The 24,832-nt window shown below is 42.1% G+C and overlaps 5 non-coding genes across 5 annotated transcripts; all 5 read left to right on the top strand.

Annotated features, from left to right (window-relative positions):
- Positions 1-647: 647 nt before the first annotated feature.
- trnas-aga lies at positions 648-729 on the top strand. The gene has a single exon. It is a non-coding gene; the product is annotated as a tRNA-Ser (tRNA).
- Positions 730-2,192: 1,463 nt separating this feature from the next.
- On the top strand, positions 2,193-2,264 carry trnag-ucc. The gene has a single exon. It is a non-coding gene; the product is annotated as a tRNA-Gly (tRNA).
- Positions 2,265-3,425: 1,161 nt separating this feature from the next.
- Positions 3,426-3,497, top strand: trnag-ucc. Its single transcript has one exon. It is a non-coding gene; the product is annotated as a tRNA-Gly (tRNA).
- Positions 3,498-5,950: 2,453 nt separating this feature from the next.
- trnag-ucc lies at positions 5,951-6,022 on the top strand. Its single transcript has one exon. It is a non-coding gene; the product is annotated as a tRNA-Gly (tRNA).
- A 15,115-nt stretch (positions 6,023-21,137) lies between these two features.
- On the top strand, positions 21,138-21,219 carry trnas-aga. The gene has a single exon. It is a non-coding gene; the product is annotated as a tRNA-Ser (tRNA).
- Positions 21,220-24,832: the final 3,613 nt, after the last annotated feature.

Below are 24,832 nucleotides of genomic sequence, written 5' to 3'. Positions count from 1 at the left end.
TTTTTGTTTTAGACTGTGTGCGAGTGGGGAGATTCCCCTTAGATTATATTGGCTCTAACGGTCAGAAAGAGATGTCAATCACCAAAATCGACCAATGGGTTCCAGAGAAACGGTATAACCCCCATTTCCACCCAAATCACCTCAGAGGTGGAGTTTTTTTGCTAAACCTCTCTAAAAAAGGTCAAATGTCACTTGTTTTGCATCAATCTTGATACAGGGTACTTATTATATGTTGTACTTTGGATTCCTAAAGCTTTTAGTCTACCTTATCATCCAAGGGTAGTTTTCACTGTAAGTAAAAAATAATTTTTGGACAGACACTATAATTTACAGTTTTTTTTACTATGTTCAATCTGAATTTTCTTTAAAATAAAAAACATCTATATTGATTCTGACTTTTCTACATCCAACTCACAGGTTTATCATTACTTTGAGAAAAAAGATTATTAATTTAACCCTTTTAGAAGGGAAGATATGGTCATTTGTTCTGGGAATGTTATTTTCGAGCCTGAGACTTGAAAAACAGGCTCAGGGCTAAACTGGTTAATGGAACTGCTGTCTTCATTACTGCAGTCTAGTTTGAACATTTCTTCCTCACACAGTTCAGTTTGTTTTGGTTATTTGCTCAGAAAAATTATGCTCAACAGGTTGTCGTGGCCGAGTGGTTAAGGCGATGGACTAGAAATCCATTGGGGTCTCCCCGCGCAGGTTCGAATCCTGCCGACAACGTAATAACATTTTCACTGCCCAAAAGCCTTCGGCCCACTGCCAGATGCTTGAGTGCAGAGTATATTTAAAAGTATGGTTGACTCACCCGCCAGGCCTTCTTTGTCTCTTTGACAAGCCAAGCCTTTTTAGCAGATGTGTTGGTCGAACAGCCAGCCCGGTCATAGGTGTAGTTCAGAGTGCAACAGTGTGCATATTATCTTTGGGTAAATGTATTGCCTCTGGCATCAGGGTAGAAGCACCCAACAGTCCAACACCAGTTGAGTGTCTTTCATGTGTATGTCAGGTGCAACTCATAAAGGCTGATAAGTCAGCCCCCATGGGCAGCCCACACCTCCCCTACAAGATCAAATCAAAGTTTTATTTGTAGAGCACATTTAAAAACGATTTTGGTCTAGCCAAAGTGCTGTACATGTAATTTAAACACATAAAAACACATTACATCACAATAAATCACAACAGATAAAAACAACACATGGAACAGTCAGGAGTCGTAACCCCACTCTAACTAGAAGGCCAGAGAGAAGTAGTGTGTCTTCAGTGTGGATTTAAAAGCCCCTAGGGTCTGGGCCGACCTCACATGGAGGGGAAGAGTGTTCCAAAGCCTGGTCAGCAGATCTTAAAGCTCTGGCTGGGGTGTAGCGCTGGAGGAGTTCAGCTATATAGGCCGGAGCCAACCCATTTAGTGCTTTAAATACAAATAAAAGGATTTTAAAATCAATTCTGAACCGGACTGGAAGCCAGTGTAGTGAGGCCAGAATTGGGGTGATGTGGTCACACTTTTTGTGGCCAGTCAGGAGACGTGCAGCTGCGTTTTGGACTAGCTGCAGGCGTTTAATTGATGCCTGGTCCATACCCACATACAGAGCGTTACAATATCCAGTCTTGAGGTCACAAAGGCGTTAATAACCCTTTCCAGGTCTTTAAAAGATAAATACAACTTGGTTTTGGCCAATAGTCTTATTTTAAAAAAGCAGGATTTTACTACGGTGCTGACCTGCTTGTCGAATTTAAAAAAGTACTATTAAAGGTCACTCCAAGGTTCAAGACAGAGGGGAGGATGTTTTTACTTGGGGAGCCCAGAATATCAACCGGAGAGGCTAGAGGTTGGGGTCCAAAAAAGATTACCTCGGTCTTGCTCTCATTGAGGTTGAGGACGTTTTTGCTCAGCCAGGATTTTAACTCTGTTAAGCAGTCCATCAACTGCTGTAGTGAGTTGACATTTGCTTTGAGAGGCAGATAGATCTGTACATCGTCCGCGTAGCAGTGGAAGGGGATATTGTGTTTCGTGAGGATTGAACCTAGGGGCAGTATGTACAGTAAAAAGAGAGAGTGTGATGTCAGCACTGACCCTGCCTACCGCCTGACTGAAAACCCCACCCCTGTGTAATTAAACATTAAAAAAAAGATATATATATATATTAGGGCTGTCAAGTTAACGCGTTAATAACGTAACCGAATTACATGCGATGGTGGTATAGTGGTGAGCATAGCTGCCTTCCAAGCAGTTGACCCGGGTTCGATTCCCGGCCATCGCAGTATTTTGCTCAAAGGCATTTAATGTCTGTATGGCAGCATGGGGATCTCTGCACTCACTGGCCACTTTATTAGGTACACATGTTCCACTGCTCGTTTAAGCGCAAATATCCAATAAGCCAATCACACGGCAGCAACTCAATGTATTTAGGCATGTTGACATGGTCAAGATGACCTGGTGAAGTTCAAACAGAGCATCAGAATGGGGAAGAAAGACGATTTAAGTGACTTTGAATGTGGCATATTTGTTGGTGCCAGTGCTGGTCTGAGTATTTCAGAAACTGCTGATCCACCATCTCTAGGGTTTAGAGGGGAATGGTCCGAAAAAGAGCAAATATCCAATGAGCGGCTGTTCACTGGGCGAAAATGCCTTGTTGATGCCAGAGGTCAGAGGATAATGGCCAGTCTGGTTCAAGATGATAGAAAGGCAACAGTAGCTCTAATTATCACTAACAACCAAGGTATGAAGAAAACCATCTCTGAACGCACAACACGTGGAACCTTGACGCAGATGGGCTACAGCAGCAGAAGACCACACCGGGTGCCACTCCTGTCAGCTAACCTGACTGGTTTATTTATGGACAGGGGTGTAGTGTTTAAAAATTGATGATTGATAAATGAATTTGCACATGTATGTCAGCAACATATAACAACCAACTCAGCACTAGAACAGCCATGAGAGTTGGTCACTAGCAGTTTAGAAAGTGACAACATCTGGAAAAGAAATGCAAATAGTGCGCTGTATTTGAATTTCATTAGCAATCGGTAGTGGAACATAAACACAGACAGAGCTGTTTTTATCCTCATGGAGGTGTTCACCTTTATGCCAGCCCAAACAAGTGTTTGGAATATAGAAAGAATGTAGGAAACTCCCACCTATTCAACCCCAGGATAAAATATTTGTGAAAGCTATGTTTCCATGTAGTGAGTTATACAAGTTAGGGTTGGTTGTTCATATGGCCTATACAACAGTTCAGTTGTTTAAATGACTGGTTTGAGTTATTGCAGAGTTAACAGCTTTAACCGAGAACAGAATGAAACTTCTTCCTTCTCTTGCTGATGTACCTCCTCTTCTTCTCCACTCCTCCTCTTTTCTTCCCTCCCTCTTCCCAGATTCCTGACATACAGATGTGAGTTTGTAGTGGAATAACAGTACTTTTCATGCGATGGTGGTATAGTGGTGAGCATAGCTGCCTTCCAAGCAGTTGACCCGGGTTCGATTCCCGGCCATCGCAATTGTTTTATTCAAGGGAAGTTAATCTGACAGAGGGTGTCGTATTGTCATACTGATATTCTGTACACACTGTGAAGACCACTGAGACAAATGTAACATTTGTGATATTGGGCTATATAAATAAATAAAATAAAATACATAATCTAGAACAGGGGTGGCCAACCCGCGGCTCTCGAGCCGCATGCGGCTCTTTGCCTAGTTTCATGCGGCTCTTCAGTTCATATCGAATTGTATATGTGTGAGTTTGGGGGAGAGACACTGACTCCTGACTAGTGTTGCACGGTGTACCGATACTTGAAAGGTACCGCGACACCCTGCCGTTAAAAACGTTACGATTCCTCCGTTTCATTAGTATCGGTACTTTAAGAATGACGGGGGAAAGTACTCCGGTGAGAAAGCGCCGTTTTAATAAGAGCCGTCTGTGTTCAGCGCTCTGCTTCCACTCCCTGCACTGCAGCCATGCCTGCAGTCCCGCCCCTCTCAAGCACGTTCTAAGTCCCTCCCCTCTCAAGCACGCTCTAAGTGCCTCCCCTCTCTCGTGCACGCGCTAGCTGCCAGAGCATGTGAGAAAACGAGAAGCATGGCTGCAAGTGGGAGTGCAACTGCCGCTGCGCCTCGGCTTGTTGACAAAAAAGACGCCAGAAGCGAAATTTGGAAGTATTTTAGCTATATCTCTGACAGTGAGGGCAAGCCTACGGACACCACGAGGCCTGTCTGTAAGACATTTATTAATTTTATTTAATACGAATTCTTGTCATTTATTTTATTTATTGTTCTCATTGTTTAAAAGTTTGTGTTATGGTTATGGTTCTGGTGTGAAATAAAGCACAATAATTACATTTAAGACCGTTTCCCTTTTTTTAAGAAAAGTATCGAAAAAGAATCGGAATCGCAATTCTTGACTTGGTATCGAAACCAAAATGTTGGTATCGTGACAACACTAGCTACTCCTGACAGTTAAACCTGATATTTAGTAGGTCTGTTAAGTATTGAATGCTGATAATTCTGACGTAATTTGGCCGGTCAAAGTTGTTTGGGCTCGGATAAAATCGCTCCGTTACTTTCGTCCCGTGTTATGTATGTTGTGTATGTGTGGTGTCAGTATGAGAGGATGACAGCGCGTATAATTTTTGATGTGGCCCAAGAGCCAATCACAATAATACCTGCGATGCAGTGAACCAATCACCTTTGAGGGGGGGAAAACCTATCGTTGATTAAACACTATCCAGTGTTTCCCCTACCATTGTCTTGGAGGGGCGCTGCGCCCCGCCAACGGAGCCCCGCGCCCCCCCCTGAAATTCAAGGTGTTTAAAAAAAATATATATATAATTTTATTTTTAAATATATATATAGCACCAAATTGCAAATAATCTATAACTACTGTCACTTTTCACATTGAACATGTGCTCTTTTATTAAATAAACTAAACGCTTTCATTTTAAGTTGTGAGTTTAGTGTTTTTGACCCTAAGAAACACTGATGCATTAATCAATAATCCACAGCTCCTCTCTCTGCTCCAGAGGATTTAAAAAATATATATCCCAATGCCACAAAAATGCATCAGTGACGTGGTTGAAATCTTGTCTCCAGAAAACAAAAAACGGAAACAAGCGGTATCAGTGACTGTGTTTGATGTGGCTCTTTGCAGTAACATAGAAAAAATGTGGCTCTTAACCTCTGACTGGTTGGCCACCCCTGATCTAGAAGCTTACATACACATTGTAGTTGGTTTGATGTCTATTTAGCAGCGCTGCAAACTCTCCCTTCACACATTTGTTTAGTCTACACACAACTCCTTTTATTTATCATGCTTTGAAACTGTGAGGTCTGATTTACATCATCTTATTTTACAATCAAACACACTAAGATCAGACAGTCAAGTTATACAGTAATGACACAAGTTGTAACCCTCTATTAACTTTCAAACTTTTCTAGCTCCAGGGCATTCAGTGTCAGGAAGGGTTTTTCTACGAATGGACCAGTCCTTACTCCTGTAAATACAGAAGCTAGGTTCAAAGAGTGTGCAGCATATCCCTGTAATTCCAGCTCAGTGGTAGCAGGTTTGTGGATCTAGCAGGTGTGGGAGGGGCATATATGGAGATAAGATGGAAAACTGTTCAATTGGGCTATTTGCATCTTTACTGTCTTGAATTAAATCTGTCGCCAAATTTCATTCAACTCCTAATTTAAAGCAGAGGGCTTTGAGAGCCATGGTCTCTTAGCACACTATTTGTCCACATTGTGAAAGTATTTTAATTTTATATATAAATGTTCAGTCAGTTGTTTATATGACTGGTTTGAGTTATTGTGGAGTTAACGGTTATTACAGAGCACAGAATTAAACTTCTTCCTTCTCTTGCTCACCCTCTTCACTCCTCCTCTTTTCTTCCCTCCCTCTTCCCAAATTCCTGACATACAGATGTGTGTTTGGAGTGGAATTATATTGCTTTTCATGCGATGGTGGTATAGTGGTGAGCATAGCTGCCTTCCAAGCAGTTGACCCGGGTTCGATTCCCGGCCATCGCAGTACTTATGTTCAAGGGAAGTTGATTTATATGCCAACATTCAAACTATAGGTGGTTTGATGACTATTTTGCAGCGCTGCAAACTCTCCCTTCACACATGTGTTTAGTCTACAGCAGTGTTGGGCAAGTTACTTTTTAAAAGTAACTAGTTATAGTTACTGCTCTCAAAAAGTAACTAGTTACTTTATTAGTTACTACATTGTAAAAGTAACTAGTAACAAGTTACTTTACTTTAAAAATAATAACAATACAAATACAAGTTGTTGTGTTGTGCTGTGGCACCGTAAGAGAAAAGACAACTCCCCATCATTGTAGCAATTATCATTATGAAATAGTGGAACAATAAAACACAAAAGTGCGATCTAAAAAGATCGTTTTTTGGCTGTTTAGATGGTGTTGCTCAATCTGGGTCACTGCCGGTGGTTGAGACGGTGGGGTCTTTGGCGACTAGTTTTATAGCCCCATGTACATTACTTAGTTGCTTCAGGAGATTGGCATTGCTGTTTTTTGATGTGGACAATGCTTTCTGTCCTGCACACAAGTTTATATTTTATCGTAATATTTTTTGCATCCTCTATCCCCACAAATTGAAAATAGTGGTTATATTTCCAAGTTGCAAATGCGCTGCTGCTCTCGCTGATACTTGCATCTGCCATTGTGCATGTGTGTGCTGGTGGTGAGCGTTGCCGTGCGTGTGTTAGCATTAACAAGTGTTCGTGTGTGTATTTTCCCCATAAGGCAAGATCCGCCCAACTCTGTCTCTGATTGGCTTACCCTGAAATGTTACCCCGCGTTAACCAATCATCAATCCTCTCTGGTTACTTTCACTTTTCCATGGTGCTTTGAGAGGACATCGCTGTATTCGCCTGTAAGTTACATCCTCAGGGAGATTCGGTTCAGTTCCATCACATAATGTAACGCAGTAACGCACCCATTTAAATCACAGTAACTATAACGGTGTTACTTAATGGGAATAGGTAACTAGTAACGCTGTTAGGTTAGGTCCCTAACGCGTTACGCGTTACTTGTGACGCGTTACTCTGTGACGCGTTACTCTGTACAAAGTAACTTTGTAGTAACGCGTTACTTTGTAGTGCGTTACTTTATAACGCAATACATTGTAGTGCGTTACTTTGTACAAAGTAACTTCGTAGTAATGCGTTACTTTGTAACGCATTACTACAAAGTTACTTTGTACACTTGTAACACGTTACTTTGTCCCAACACTGGTCTACAGTTGTTACGTACTCCCCCACTTTTTGTTGTCCTCTTTGTTCTCTCTGCTGTGCAGGTACACCTGTCTCCGCCTTCCCCAGGTGTTCCCAGTTGTCACTCAGCCGAGCTTGGCCCAGGTGTTCCCTGTTGCCAATCAGCCGAACATAAAAGAGGAGGCTGAAGGAGAAGGAGGAGCCGATCACTACTCCGGATGTCTCTGCTGTGTCAGAGCTCTTTTGCCTTTTTGTTGTGTTTCCTGGAGGACGTGTTAGGATTAGGTTTTCGCGGCTTTATTTCTCCCGTTAGACGTTGGATTTTGGGTAGCGGAGGAAGGCTCTGGATCCTACGGCCCGTGGTGTGGTTGGCCCAAGTCCCCTCCGTCTGTTTGTTTGTTTTACCTGTCCTCCAGTGGAATGATTAAGTATTGTGGCAATAAATGTACGATTACAGTTTAGTGCCTACGTGTTGTGTACTTTTGTTTTATGTTGCGGACTGCCTCACGAGCCACTACTATTGAGTAGGGAGGCGGGTCGTAACAACAGTACACAAAACTTGTTTTATTTATCATGCTTTGAAACTGTGAGGTCTGATTTACATCGTCTCATTTTACTATCAAACACACGAAGAGCAGACAATCAAGTTATACAGTGATGAACACATTGAAACCCTCTTCGCATCTTTACTGTCTTGAATGAAATCTCTGTCTCCAAACGTTATTCAACTCAACTGCTTTAATTCAACAAATTAAAGCAGAGGGCTTTGAGAGCCATGGTCTCTTAGCAAACTATTTGTCCACATTGTGAAAGTAGTTTTTTAACTTTATATATAAATGTTCAGTCAGTTGTTTACATGACTTATTACAGAGTTATTAAACCCCATTGTAAATTCAGCCTCATCGATCCCCACCACAGCAGCCGCACACCTTTAGTTAATCTGCCAAAAAGGCCACATTATTAACCCGAAAGTACACAAAAAGTACACTTCAGATGCTCAAGTTTCTTGACATGCTTCACGCTTTGAAATTTCACCGATATCTGTTACGGTTCTTCAACAAAACGTTCACATGTAAGAGGTTTATCTTTCATTCAGAACAATGAAAATGCTCTCCTCTCACTGATCACCATGGAAACCTTTGATCTCAGGACACGTCGTTAGCTCAAATATAAACACCTGTGTCATGGAACACAATGGTTTTATAACTCCAACTGACATGCTCAGAGCAGCAGACTTCAGATAATGGTTAATGGTCCTGCCCTCAACAGCGCTACGTCAATTATGGGGTGTCATCATATGCCGTTTCCATGGAAACGCATCCCTCGCCATAAAAGACGATGTCGCTATACATTAACTCCTATGAAAATGTTCAAAAAGTGCTCAAACTTCACATGTGTGCCAACAGTCCAGCTGTGAAGACATCTATGGGACAGTTTTGCAATTTCTTCAAATGCCGTTGCCATGGCAACACAATGCTCGCCATGAAACACGGTTTTCTCATAACTTCAGTGAAAATGCTCCAAACTTCACAGGTTTGGTAACGATGCAGCCATCAACGCATCTAAGCGTATTATGGGATGTCATCAAATGCCGTAGGCATGGCGACAGATCATTCGCCATCAAGTTAGTTCAAACGTTTGCAGTTCAAATATTCTGCTGCTTTTCCAAGCCTTTTTACTTTCTTTTCTTCTCTCTTCACACTAGGTGAAAAAAGGCAAGATACACTTTTAAAACTTGTTGAGCTAAAAACTAGTCTTTGCTGCTGCCTCAAATAGGAGCAGGGGGAGAGGAGGGAGACAGGAGAGGTTGATTCAGGAGCACAGACACACTCACAACTATAAATGAACCAAAAATAAATAAACAAACAAGTTTCAGTGTTTTGTCATATTGGAAATGGTATGTTATTGGTTATGGCCATGATTTTATGATTATTGAAATGTATACAGTTCTGTTTCATATAGGTGTTCCCATAGATCTAGTCTATTTTCACCTCAAAATGCACCAGATTGATGCATTTAACTCCAACATTTTTTTGGAAATCGGACCCCCTAGAGGATTTGAGGTCCACCCCCACTTAAAATCACATGGATGGGTTCCTAAATACATTTACCATTTATAAAAAAAAATAGTAACCCATGTCTAGGGATGCTCCGATCGATCGGTCACCGATCGAGATCGCCGATACTCACTCTCTACCGATCGATCGGTGCTCTCTAAACATGCCGATCGCGAGAGCCGATCGCATGACGTAAAATACATACAAAACAAGCTCGCCAAAATGGCTTCACCGGTCTGGCATTATTTTAAGGTGTCCGAAAAAGACAGTAAAATAGTGGTATGCAACGTGTGTGTGAAGCAGAAATCCTGCAGCTCCGCCCGCCGGACCGGTAAGCGGAGCGAAACACACAAGAATTAGACCTAACACACTTAGCTATTTTATCTACCTCTGGAACAAGCTAAACTAGTTATAAATATATTTATTCTTCACTCATTACTGGATCAGTGAGAAAAAGAGAGCGCTTCTGCTAATTTCTCCCGTATTATTATCCTAAGTGAATGTAAACTTGAATAATGTACTTCATTTGAATGTAATAATTAAGTTGATTGTTTGTGGAAGCTCCATTGAATGAGCTACATTATCTGAGTTTTAAACATCACTTTAAATGGAAGATTTAAAGTTTAAATCTTCCATTTAGGCCCCGCCCACTCGATCGGATCGGCGATCGGTATCGGCTGATACTGATTCCGGCGATCGGCCCCGAAATTGGCGATCGGAGCATCCCTACCCATGTCCATATGTTTATTTTTGGGTAGTAGATTTAAACTATAGGGCTATCACTACGGGCCCTGCCTGTACCTGTTCGCTCTGCCATCGCGTGAAGGGTATGCTAACAAGCGACCAACAGAAAGTTAATGTTAATGTTGTTGCAATTCGAGAGAAGATCGAGAGTTTTTAATCGCTTGAAATGACGTCCCTCTGTTGGAGGGGCAAAGGAGTCTGGTGGGATTCTTGTCGGAGTATTGAAGATCCGGCGCTTGCAAAAATATCGTTTAAATTTGGAGAGGTACAAAAATATGCATACATAAATGTTAACTAGGTCAAATAACAAAACAAAAAAAAATAAAATAAGTTACATTTATTTGTTATTGGCTATGGTAGGTTATTGGTTATGTTCACATACTTATTTGATTATTAAAATGTAAACCGATCTTTTTCATATGGGTGTTTTAGAGTTGTACCCCCTAGATCAGGTCTCTAGTAATTGTGTGCTCAAAGTGCAGCAGATTGAAGCATTTTACTTCAATCTATATACCAATACCCCCGGACCCCCCTAGAGGATGTGACGTCCATCCCCCAATTTAAACATGTTCATACAATACTGAATACATTTGAAGCCATTTTGACGTATATTACCTATGTCAATAAGTTTGTTTTTGTAGTGTATTTGTCTTTTGTAGAGATTTTTCATTTATTCTTTTTAAAGTCTTGCTTAAGGCAGCAAATTGGCTAGGTAATAGGCCTCAAGAGCCTTTCTTGTGCTGGCAGACACATAGAAACAAATTGGCAGGGCGCACTTCGCACGTGCACATAAAATTCGCACATGCACACAAAATTCCATGCGCTAAGCGCCCACATTATGCTAGGCCCACGTGCCTTAGCACCGCTGCTATGACTCCATCCTAGGGGAAACACTGAGGGATGTCCTTGTCCTTTTTGTCATTTCAAGCGATAAAAACTCTCGATCTTCTCTCGAATTATTATTTTTGTTGTCAAAATGACAGCAAGACGCCCCCCTGGCAGAAACGCTGATGTCAGAACCCTGTTATCTTGGTGCCAGGATAACAACCTCCATCTCAACGTCAGCAAAACCAAGGGGCTGATTGTAGATTACAGGAAGCAGCAGAGAGAGGGACATGCCCCTATCACCATCAATGGGACTATGGTGGAGAGAGTCAGCAACTTCAGGTTCCTCTGTTTTCACATCACTGAGGACCTGACTGTGCATGGACTCATCACACAGGTGTCATCGCCAAAACAGCTCGACAGCGGCTCTTCTTCCTCCACAGGCTGTGGAGGTTCAACAAGGACTCCAGGATACTCTGCAACGTCTACAGGTGCACCATAGAGAGTATCCTGACTGGCTTCATCACAGCCTGGTGTGGCAGCCACCCTGCACCGTAAGACCCCACAGAGGGTGGTGAAAACTGCACAGCACATCACCAGGACGGAGCTGTCATCCATGGAGGACCTCTACACCCAGCGGCTCAGGAAGAAAGCCCACAGGATTATAAAAGACCCCCACCACCCTAGCAACAAACTGATCTGTCTGCTGTCATCTGGCAGGCAGTACCGCAGCATCAGGACAAAAACCACCGGACTCAGGGACAGTTTCATCCTACAGGCCATAAGACTATTTAACACCTGAGCTTGCACTATTTTTATTGTTATTTTTTATAGTTCTTCTTTTAAGTCTTGTAATTCAGTGATGCAAACACAGGTATGGTGAAAAAAGAGAGAACTATTCGAAGCAGAAAAAAAACAGCGTAATATACCATCTGACAAAGGCCTGTGCTAATGCTTCAATTAACTGGCTATTCTTTATAATATTCTCAGATCAATAGGAGACACAGATGTTAAGTTATAAATCAAGGGTTTGTATCATTATTTACAGGTAGATATTATCAAGGGTGTAACTTTGGTTAACCTGTTAAACCCCGAGCCTGTTTTTCAGGTTTCAGGCTCGAAAATGACATTCCCAGAACAAATTACTATAACTTCACTTCTAAAAGGATTATATGAATATTTTTTGTTATCAAAGCAAGGTTACATCTGTGAGTTGGATGTAGAAGTGTCAGAATCAATATAGATTTTTCTGTGTCAGAATACATTCAGATGGAACATAGCAAAACAAATTCAATTCCTGTGTCCGCCTAAAGAAAACCCATTACTTATAGTGAAGACCAACCTTGAATGATGGGTTAGTAGCCTAAAAGCTTTAGGAATCCAAAGTATAACATAATAAGTACCCTGTATCAAGACTGAGGCAAAACAAGTGACATTTGACCTTTTTAGAGAGGTTTATGAAAATAAAGTCCAGGCGGAATAAGCTCAGTGCCATTTGACCTTTTTCAGGTACCAGACTATAAAAATCATTGTATTACATTGAATCATCACTATTGGTATTCATTCCACACAAAACTAAAAATATTTTTGTTGTGTGTGAGTGTGTGTAGGTGTGTGTAAGTGTAGGTGTGTGTGGGTATGTGTAGGTGTGTATGTGTAAGTGTAGGTATGTGTAGGTGTGTATGTGTAAGTGTAGGTGTGTGGGTACGTGTAGGTGTGTAAGTGTAGGTGTGTGGTTATGTGTAGGTGTGTATGTGTAAGTGTAGCTGTGTGTGTATGTAACTGTACCAACGCACTATACAATAAAACCACACTGTAGGTCTGTGTGTAGGTGTACTTGCACAATAAAAAAAAACAGAAACATAGGTAACATTTGACTCCAACTGGGGCAGATTTATTTCAAACATTTTACCAACATACTATAGGCATGTAAAAACAAACATTTTACCAACGTAGGCTACTATACAATAAAACCACACTGTAGGTTTGTAAAAACAACAAATATTTTACCAACACACTATACAATAAAATCACACTGGGTATGTAAAAACAACAATTTTTTTTAAATAAACACTCGCAAAACTTTATACCTACCTGAACTTTATACCTACCTGAATGTTCCAGTATTTAGGTCGTGCCACTCCTTGAAACAGTTCTTTTTGACAGTGAAGCACAGAGGGACCTGGCCCTTCCTGCAGTACATAGGTGTCTTCACCCTTTTGAGTCCAGCATCTAGGCACCTCCTGCAGTTCTTCCTGACCTTGGTGGCATCTTCCCCATAATACTTGGGCATGCATGTGAGTGGTGGAGGAGGGGGTGGTGGAGGTGCAGGGCCTTCAGCAAACTCCAACAATTCTGCAGCAAGCTGCTCCTTGAAAGTCTTCTGGGTGTTTGGCTTTGTCCTGCTGGGGTCACTCCTCATCTTGAACAGCTCCTTGTGGAGAAGGAAGCTCACCACTGCAATGTCCATGAAATGAAAAAAAAAAAGTCTTGTACCATTTCATGGTTTTGTGGAGAACGCTGTAGTACCAGATCAAAGCTTCGGACACATCCACGCCGCCCATGCTTTGGTTGTAGTCCACCACAGCGTCAGGAACGGGAACGTTCTTGGTTTGCCACACGCCAGCCTGTTTCACTTTCCGCTGGACCGTCTGACCGCTGAAGGCCACCGCAAATCTCCCCTTTCAGCCTTTTTCGGAAGGGCGTTCAACTGAGTTTGTGGAAAACCAACTCGATTTTTTTCTAATGGTCCCACAACAGCCAATGTTTCCTATGGACAAATCCCCAAAGAGGGTGGGGCTGGCGTAAAAGTTGTCCACAAAGAGTGTGTAGCCCCCACCGAGCAGACGGAGTGGCAGGAGGTCCATCACGGAGGAGTAGCTGAGTCCCTTGCCTTCGGTGAACTCACTCTTCCCTGTGTACACAACAAAATTCCAGGTGTATGCCGTTGAGGAATCCGCCAGCACAAACAGTTTGTATCCCCACTTTGTTGGCTTGTCTTTCATGTACTGCTTCATGTACTGCTTCATGCTGATGCGGGCCTTGGAAGCAACCATCCTTTCATCTATGGAAATCTTCTGATAGGGCTGGAAATGTGCTTTGCAGGCAGCAATGATGTCAGTGTACAGGGGCTTGATTTTGAAAAGTCTGTCGTACTCTGCGGTGTTCCTTTTGTGATCGTTTTCCTCGTCTTTTTCAGGGTTGCTCAGGTGCAAAGACCACATGATGGCTTCAAAGCGTTGCCGGGACATCCTATCTGATGGGAATGAGAAGTAGTACGGCCATTTCTTCCTCCAGTAGTCTGATCGTTGGTGAACGTGGACGAAGCCTGTGAAAATGATAATGGCCAGGAAAGTGTAAAAATCCCTTGCAGTCAGCCCTTTCCAAAGATATTTCTTTCCTGCCTGTAATCTCCTCAGGGCGTGGGCGTTCGCAATGATTATATTAACCACGGCAGTGCTAAAAAAAAAAAAGCCTGAAAATGGAGAGGGGAGACCATGCTGCAGTGCTGTCAACGGTTGGGCCTGGGATCCTGGCTGGTATGAACCTCAATGGCTCTGGCCTTCGGTCTTTCTCCTCTCTGTTGGGCCACCTGAGTTCTTCCTCTGTTGTTCTGGAAGAGGAAGACCCACCTCGGCCACGCTTCCTGGGTTTTAGAGATGTTTTTCCTTTCCTTTTGTATGGCAGCTCTTTGGGTGTCTCAGAATCAGAAGATGATGGCTGAGGAGGAGGAGCAGAAACCCTTCGAGTGGAACGGCCTAGCTGAGTGGAAGCAGACGTTGATGGATGCAAGGGTGGGGATGGCTGGGTGGATGGTCGTGGCTTTGTTGAGGCAGGCTGAGTGGAAGTAGACTGCTGTGGATGTGAGGGTGGGGATGGATGGTCGTGGCGTTGTTGAGACAGGCTGAGTGGCAGATGGGGATCCAGAAGCCATTTCAAACTCAACTGCATCACTGAAAACAAATGTGGAAAAACAAAGAGATTAGATTAAATCACTGGCTTATACTTATAGGATAATATTGGACTATAGATGAATAATTGTACACCAAATAAATAAGTAAACACATATATTCATTCACTGGCCATTCATTTAGAAAATGTAACTCCAAAAAGACAAGTAACACTATTTTGCATTTTGCCTAATCATTCCTGTAGCTTCTTGGCTAAGCTAGCACTGTGATGCAGTTCCAAACACAAAAGTAATATATAAAAAGGATAATATTGGACTATAAAGGAATAATATTACACCAAATAAATAAGTAAACACATGTATATATTCATTCACTGGCCATTCATTTAGAAAATGTAACTCCAAAAAGACAACACTATTTAGCATTTTGCCTAATCATTCCTGTAGCTTCTTGGCTAAGCTAGCACTGTGACGCAGTTCCACCAAACACATAAGTAATATATAAAAACAGAGAGATTACATACCTTTCCCGTGTTGGAAGTTCAACATCCGAGTCACTACTGTCCGGATCCAGGTCTGGCTGGAGGAGATCTTCATCATCCGACAAAGAGTCATCTGGTATGATCATAGCCCCGCTATCGTCAGCTAGCATCTCTAGCACTTGCTCGGTGGTGAACCTCTCCCTTCTGGCTGCCATTATTTGCTAAAATGGAAAGAGGATACACAAGAAAAAGATCTAAAAGCAAAGAAATCAACGTCCTTGAAATGTGCTCTGTTACCTGCTATCGTCGCTGCGTGCTGTGGTGCTGATGTGCGGTCTTGCTGCGTAATGGAGCCGGAGCGGGCGTAGTTTATACTACGCAGGATCGTATCTTTGGAACCCATTGGTCGATTTGGGTGATTGACACCTTTTCTGAACCGTTAGAGCCAATAGAATCGAGTGACAGTTAGTAAGTCCCGCTAAACACTTACGTCAAGTAGAGAGAGGTTTGCGTAAACAGCACGTGAGACAGCATTAGATCGGGACTGCAAACTTTATATTTATACCTACTCTGCTGCCATGAATGTAATGATAGATTATCAGGAACAATTCTAAAGTGACTAAGAGACATTGGATTAACCTTAAGCAGCATTTTTATTCCCTTGAACACGACCTTTGATCACAAAACAGCAACAGTAAGACATCATTATTGTTATGGTTTTGAAAACTGTTGTTTTTTTTCTTCTCTGTTCTGGCTGCTAGCTCAGTTTGTTCTTGTCGTGCAGTGATGATACTTATAACAAAATAATCTGTGGAGTATCAGCTTTCAGATGATATGTAGTTTGTGCAGAAAATATTAAGTTTTAAAGATTGTTTTTGCTAGTTAGCACCGGAAGTAGCATCTGCCCATTTTCGCTAAGGGCTAATGCTAACGCTTCTTGTGAGACTTGTGTTTTGTTTTGGTAAAAATGGTTCGTATCGTCAGTTAGCTGAGATTCTTCTCGTTAATCTGGTATAACACATTAATAGGTTTTTAAATATTAAGATGCCCTGAGACACAGTGTCGTGAAAAAAAAAAAAACAGGGTCCCCGCCGGCGGGGACCTTGGGGTTTAACAGGTTAAAGAAGTGGGGGACACACAAAACAGGGGGTCCGCCACAATTAAACATATATATTATCATTATATATAACGAGTGTGCAAACTTATCTAGTATCCTATCCATATGACCCTGTTTATTTGTGGGGGGACCTCACCTCCTCTAGAGGGGTCCGGGGGCATGCTCCCCAGGAAGATTTTTTTTCTTTAAATTGAAGTTACATGCATCAATCTGGTGCACTTTGAGAGCAAAATTAAGAGATTTATGGATACAGCTCTCAACACTCATATAAAACAGATCTGTATAATGCTTCAATTAACTGGCTATTCTTTATAATATACTCAGATCAAGAGGAGACCGAGATGTTAAGTTATAAATCAAGGGTTTTTATTATTATTTACAGGTAGATATTTTATACTTTTGACTTTAAAGGTCTTCTTCTTTGCTTGCGAAAGTGTTTCTACTGCTTTACGTCTGCTCTACTAACTGCTTTACGCAACTAACTGGTGCTGCTGCGTCATGACGTCACTGGTGCTTATCAGGCTCTAGCTCCGAACCGGCCCTGGAACCGCGTTCGTGTCAAAGGGGCATTAGGTTGCCGCAGCCTCGCAGCGGGGTTACAGCGCAGAAGTGCGCCGCATTTGCGCATGACTGATGTGCAACAACATGTGACTCCTCTGTTTGTCTTCTGTTGGTCGCTTGTTAGCAGATCCTTCACGCGATAGCAGAGCGAACAAGTACAGGAGGCAGAGTTCCCGTTAGCCTGTAATTACCGGACTATGACCGGTAAAATATGCTGAAGATCGGCAAATCTAAATCTCTCTGGTCAAAGTGTCCGGTCAAAAATAATTTCCCCTTAGCGCAATACCGCATCAGTTGTGCAACTTGCGCCACTTATAATAAATTACATTTATAAAGCGCTTTTCCTGGTGCTCAAAGCGCTTACAAGCAAGTAAAACAAAATAACAACAAAAGTAGAAAGTGCTAAGCTAGGAGGAATAAGGGCAAGGGGTTAGTTGATTAGGAGTTGAAGGCAAGAGTGAAAAGGTGAGTTTTGAGGGATTGTTTGAATGATGTGAGAGTGTTAGCGGATCTGACGTGGCTGGGGAGGGAGTTCCAGAGTGTGGGGGAGGCTGCTGCGAAGGCCCTGTCACCCCAGGTCTGGAGCTTTGTCCTGATGGGCTGCAGTAGGTTAGCTTCAGCAGACCTGAGGCGACGCAATACTGCGCTATACTTTGCGGCCTCAACCGGTTGCATAGCGACGCTTATTGATAAGGTGTTTTAATAAGCAGGTAGTCATATCATTAGCTAGAACTAGCTAGGTCTGATCGATATGGACATAAACGCGAGTAAATCTGACGGGAGAGAGAGATCAGCTGCTGCTGACGAGTCGACAAGCAGCTCTGCATAATCAAATGCAGCGGTGAGCGGAACAAAACACACACTTCAGGTTACAATATCACTTGTAGCTATTTTAATTACCTCTCAAACTACCTAAACTAGTTATAGATATGTTTAGTTTTACTGTCGGGTAGTGTTGCCACGATACCGACATTTTGGTTTCGATACCAAGTCAAGAATTGCGATTCCGATTCTTTTTCGATACTTTTCTAAAAAAAAGGGAAACAAATGTAATTATTGTGCTTTATTTCACACCAGAACCATAACACAAACCTTTAAACAATGAGAACAATAAACAAAATAAATGACAAGAATTCGTATTAAATCAAATTAAGCATCATCTCAAACAACTTTTTTGTTTTATAAAATATAATTTTTTCAATATTTTATTAACATGTAATAGTACAGTAATATAAATAATTATTGACAAAATGTATATTGCAGATGTTGGCCACATTGGTAAGTTAGCTAAAAAGATAGCCATATTAGACCGGTATCATTGCCATTAATTGCCTCGTTTGTCACAAAATAAATTACACTTGTTTGACTTAGATGTGAGGGCATGGGCTTGAGCATGATGTAATTATGTTATCTATCACATTCGCTAACCTGTCTGTCTTTAAATTCTTTAAACAGCTCTGGATTCCGGTCGGCGGGTGCTTAGCCAAGTTTGATGTGTTGGCTCCCTTGGTTTGCAGGGATCTAAAACATGTCTCACAGACAGGCCTCGTGGTGTCCGTAGGCTTGCCCTCACTGTCAGAGATATAGCTCAAATACTTCCAAATTTCGCTTCTGCCGTCTTTTTTGTCAACAAGCCGAGGCGCAGCGGCAGCAGCACTCCCACTTGCAGCCATGCTTCTCGTTTTCTCACATGCTCTGGCAGCTAGCGCGTGGCCGAGTGCACGAGAGAGGGGAGGCACTTAGAGCGTGCTTGAGAGGGGCGGGACTGCAGGCACGGCTGCAGTGCAGGGAGTGGAAGCAGAGCGCTGAACAATACACACGGCTCTTATTAAAACGGCGCTTTCTCACCGGAGTACTTTTCCCCGTCATTCTTAAAGTACCGATACTAATGAAACGGAGGAATCGTACCGTTTTTAACGGCAGGGTATCACGGTACCTTTCAAGTATCGGTACACCGTGCAACACTACTGTCGGGTCACACATTACTGAACGGGAAATCTGACAGGAGGCGTAGAGCGAGGGATCATTGTCCACTAGTCGTGCTCGCGGATGGATAGTGAGAAGTTTTGAAGTGAGAAGTTGTCCGTCAGTCGGACCCCCCCCAAAACGAAAACTCTTTGGTTCTCCACGAATTACACAAGTCACCCAAATCAGCGTTAAAAAAGCGGGAGGTGCCGAAAAGCGACTAATTTGCATCACTGGTAATTGCACTGTTGAGGTTTTTCATTACATAACTACACCGTAGTTGTATTTAGGGATGCACAATATTGGTTTTGAAACCGATACCTTCCTGCTTCTCAAGACCGATACCGATAACCGATAATAATATAATATATATTAAATGTACCTGTAGTTTTTGCACACCTGGTGGTAAAAAAAAGACTAGTAGTGAGCAAATGACATGAGCATTACTACTATGAACAAAACAAAGCCAAGAACAGTTTTGACTCTCGTCAAGCGCCATCATTTCTATGATGAAGTTAGAGATCGTTTTAGCCCTGGGGTCGTCTCTGGCAAACTTCTTGCCTTTTTCAAAAGCCTCATCGATAGGTAAAAGCCCCGGTGCCTTTGCAGCTGGCTTTGGATTCGCCTCTAGTTTAGCAGCGCAGGCGTCTTCGTACGCTTTTAACACACCATCGTAGCAATGGCGATGTTTCAGGTGACTAATCAGGTTGGAAGTATTATAGCTCGTTGCCTTTTTCCCTCCTCGTGGAACTTCTGCATTGCATTTGTTAATACAAATAGCAAGCGAACTATCTAACTCTGAAACTTTGAAATAGTCCCATACTACCGGCGACATGTTTGTTTACTGTCCTCTAGTGCTGTAGCGACGCGTCGACGACTTCAAAATATCGTCGACGACATATTTCCGCGTCGACGCGTCGCCACCATAGACTGTATGACGCCACACACACGTGGGTCACCCAAAGCAACAAGCAGTTCGCAATCGCACTTCTAACACAATGGAGACTGAAACGGCTACCAACTCCTCCTCACAGGATTGCGCACGAAGCCCTCAAACGAAAACATCTCGCCCCAGGTCTTCAAAAGCATGGGAATATTTTAAAGTTAGTCCAAAACGCAAAGATATTTATATCTCACTGAGACTGCTGCTTGACCGGAAGCAGCAGCAGCTAGCTGTGGTGGCAAACCACATTTGCTCTCCGATTTAAAATGGAATTATGGATTATAAATTCAATAATTTTTTTATACATAGACGTTAAAAACCTATGGATTAACCGATTCAGCCGCGTTTCTCATTTTAATGCCATTGAACACGTATTTTGATCAGATTGACAGCTACGGCGGTGAGACGATCTCCCTAGAAGCTCTGTGAAGGTACGTGTTGTGATGACTGTATTTGCTTCCCCTGTCGCGAGTCCGGATTACTCAGTGATGATACTATGTACCTACATAATCTGTGGAGTCTCAGCTTTAATCGGATATATTGTATGTGCAGCTACGATAAGTAATAAGGGTACTTTTATCTTGAGATCTGTGCCAATGTCCGTTAGCATTTTTCGCTCAGGGGTCATTTAGATGCTTCTTATGAGACTTGTGTTTTGTTTTGGTAAACATGGTTTGTATCGTCAATTAGCTGAGATTATTTCCGTTAATCTGGTATAACACATTAATAGGTTCTTAAATATTAAGATCCCCTGAGACACAGTATCGTGAAAAAAATTGTTTTTACATTACGTTTTTTATGAATTGAACAACAGAAAAATAATCGTTCGATTAGTCGACTAATCGATCAAATAATCGCCCGATTAATCGTTTTCAAAATAATCGTTTCCCCCCAGCACTACTGTCCTCGCTTCACGGCCGCACACCATTTACGTCACAGCCAGGCATGAGTTAGGGAGCGCTGGATTTGTGAAAAACTCCCCTCTTCCTAAACCACAGTACTGGCAAAACGGGAGGAGCCGAGTAAAAAAACAAGCACCCCTCATCCAAATCCACCCACACCGCAGTATTTTTTTCTACCCAAAAAATATATTGTATATTATCGGGGCTATTAATACTGTTATCGGGTTTATCGGGATGACGTCATAATTCCTAATATCGGACCGATAATTATCGTGCACCACTAGTTGTATGATGACAATAAACCTTAGAATCTGGTGTGGGGAAGTCAGTGTGTGTTTCTGTTATTGTCAGGCTGTTAAACATGGTGGTGAGAAATGTACACAGACATATCAACAGTAACAGGTTGTCGTGGCCGAGTGGTTAAGGCGATGGACTAGAAATCCATTGGGGTTTCCCCGCGCAGGTTCAAATCCTGCCGACAACGTGAAAACATTTTTATTGCTCAAAAGCCTAAGTCAACATCAGGGTTGAGGTTGAATTGTCAGTTTAGCTTAGGAAGGTTTCTAAAAGAGTGAAATGACCCAGAAGTACCTAAGTGGTAGCCATGATGACAGCTGTTAAATTCTCTAGATCAGGGGTGGGGAACCTTTTTTCTCTAAAGGGCCATTTCAATTTATACAACATCCTCCGAGGGCCGTACAAAATATTGAACTCAACCTCTGCTTATAAAAACTAAAATCACACACACCATTCATTTTGCCTTTCTTTCATGCTGAGCAAAGAAAAAGCAACCTCTTAATCCAGATATCTTTCCATGACTGTTGTGGCATGACTACCAAAACAGAAAGATGTTTTTTTTAATGTTGAAGTTAAAAGCATCAACCTGGTGCACTTTGAGAGCAAAATTAAGAGATCTATGGATGGATACATCTCTCAACACCCACATGAAACAGAACTGTAAACAGATTTACTTTTTCTTTATGGATATTTTACAAATTACTCGCCATTTAAACTGTATTCTTGTTTAATAACAACTTTTGTATACCTTCATATAGTATTTTATACCTGTTATTCCTGTATTCTCTAACTATAATGATCATATAAAGATGTGCCTCACTGCAAATGTACCTCACTGGTTGTAGAAAAAGCTTCTTATATTCGTTAGCATAGCTAGCTAACCAGATGCTAATAACAAAGTTATTGACTGTATGATCAGTATGACAGATCGCCACTGGGCTTACAACTAAAAGACACAACCACACAAAAACGGTGGCATGTGTACGGCTCCTTATGTATTATGTAATGGTTACCGCAAGTGTTGAAGTGCCGGAGCAACGTTCCAGTGCTCTCTGGCAGAACTACACTCCTGTCAGACCACGTGATGACACGTTAGGCTCGTGTTGTGTTCAAGGACCCTGACCCTGGCCAGGAAAAACAGGCACTCGCTTATTTAATTATTTTGCGGTCTAGATTTCTTTAATTTTGTTTATTTGCGTGTGTTTATAAATGACCTCGAGTGCCATATCAAATGGTCTCGCGGACCGTATACGGCCCGGAGGCCGGAGGTTCCCCACCCCTGCTCTAGATAATAGGAAAGGAGCTTTGAAACTTCCTTTATAATCTCTTTTAGCCTAGGAAACACTGGACCATCCTTTACGAAAGGGCGCAACATTTACCGTGAAACAACATTCAGCCGTTCACAGAAACAACAGATTGTATTTTTTTATATTTTCATACTATCATGCTTATTGGGATTCATGTAGATTAATACGTTTTGACCTCCAGGATGAGGATGACAACAATAGGCTTCATTTACATGTTTTATTTCAATTCCAACCTTTGTAAAATAAAAAGGTTGGAATTTAAATAAAACAAATATATGTGTGTCTGTTTATAATGCCCACTTTTATTGAGATAAAATATATTAATTATGTAAAACGCATATTTGTGAATGAACACCAATGTGTGGAGCCATGAGGATTTGATCCGTGGCTGGTCAGCGTACAAAAAGCACATGACAATGTTTTTAGAATGTAATCCTATTTATACACTTGCAGTGTCTACCCACTGCAAGTGTATACATAGGATATTAAATAATAATCAGAAGTTAAATTACAAGAGCCACTCATTTGTCAAAAGCTTGCTACTTAGACAGACAGCTAACAATAGCTAACTAGCTAACGTCAGCTAGCTTTCGTGTTGTTAGAAAGCTAGCTTTTTAGATGCATAGCCTACATCACTTTGCTAGCTAGCTAACTGAAAGGTTAATTGAATTCTGTCTCTATGTTCACTTTTTATTTGTATATGTTTCAACGCTGTGGCTGTTTCCACCTTTCTTGCTGTGAGAGTTAGGGGGGAAACAATGTTGTTATGACACATTGCTGAGCCAGCCTCGTGGTAAATTACTAAATGGCCCGCAAGCGCAAAATGTAGTTCCCTTTCCCTAAATCCTGCAATTAATGTGTAGATGTTCATATTCTTTCGAGTGTGCGTGCCACAATTTCCTGTCTAAGGAGGGAGAAAGTATGGTTGACTCACCCGTGAGGCCTTAGTTATCTCCTGAAATGGGGAGCAAGCCACTCCTACGCGCCCATCTTGTTAGTAGATCCGTTGGTCGAGCGGCCAGTCCTGTCTTAGGTGTAGTTCAGAGTGCAACAGTGTCCATATTCTCCGTAGGTGAATGTATTTCCTCTGGCGTCAGGTTAAAAGCAACAAAAAGTCCAACGTCAGTAGTGTTCTGTAAATGTCACAGGTGCAACTCATTTAGTCTCATGAGTCAGCTCCGTTGGTGTGATGTCAGCAATGACCTTGCCTATCACCTGACTAAAACCCCGCCCCCAGTCTTGTCACCATTACACAAATAAATAATAAAACGGTGTCGTAGATGTAGAGATAATGTTGCTGGTAGCCAACAAACAGGCTTAGTGAAGAATTGACCAATGTTTTGAATAATTCAGTTTTTATAACGAAATCTGTGTTATGATTTTTTACTCCCCATCTACTATTATTTGTTAACCCTTGATTAGATAGATACACACTCCTACCACAAGGTGTGGCCACATAGTTGTGATCTATGTCCAGGGACGCAGGAAGGGGGGGGGGGGGGGGGGGGGGTGCTGAGGGGGCTGCAGCGCCCCCATCAGTTGGTGGAGAGTTGTAACTGCAACGCCAAAAAGTTCACTAAACAAATCAATAAAAAAGTTTTATTTTGAGTTACCATTTTTGAGTTAGCATTTTAGTGTAAGTGTCACAAAGTGAATAAAGTCAGTATGTTAGACAGTGGGACGGATGGTTAAACCTTTTATATAATTGTTGCATGTTACATATAGTGTTGTGATTTTAATGTTGTGCGCTATTTAGCGATGAACTCTTTTTATTTACATGCTTGTTTAACCTCCTCAACGAACTGTCACAACAAAGACACAGACACTGCTGATTGACACACCGGCACCCAGTGAAAATCAGCGATCTCATTCGCCAGTTGCCAAATCCACTCCCCCATAAATACGCCGACTACCTGCTAGACGGCAGCTATTCTTCTCTTGACAGTTGCTGCCTCACCTCGCCGCAGATCGGACCGGATCAGATCCCTCCTGCTCAGCGGCGTAGCTGTTGCACGTCTGGCCCAGGGCCCACCCACATGCACGTCTGGCCCACCCACAGCCAATCAGCGCTTCATAGCGCAGAGCCGGGAAGCCCAGAAGGAAGTGCCACAAACTGCAGTTCATATAGTGGCCGACAGGGGATGGATGCAAAAAGGAGCAATTCCCATAGACCCCCATGTTAAAATGCCCAAATTTACAGCAGAAATAAACATGTTTCTAGCCTGGATCCAATAAAACTTATTCTGGATATAGTTAGATTCCACCTTCATGACAATGGAATAGGGAGTGCATTTTTTTACCGTGAGTTTTTATAGTAAGTAAAGTAACTTTTACCGTGAGTGAATGAAAGTATTATTTCTTCTTGAAGTAGGCCTATGCAGTTTAGCGTGTACACATTTGCTGAATATGAAAACACTCAGTGTGTGCCCACTGTGCGACTGTCAAGGATAAACAACCTGTGCCCCGATATATGTTGTATGTATTATTGCTACA

The sequence above is a fragment of the Gymnodraco acuticeps genome, unplaced genomic scaffold, assembly GCF_902827175.1.
Source record: "Gymnodraco acuticeps unplaced genomic scaffold, fGymAcu1.1, whole genome shotgun sequence".
Lineage (NCBI taxonomy): Eukaryota > Metazoa > Chordata > Actinopteri > Perciformes > Bathydraconidae > Gymnodraco > Gymnodraco acuticeps.
This window is presented reverse-complemented; position numbering and strand designations above follow the sequence as displayed.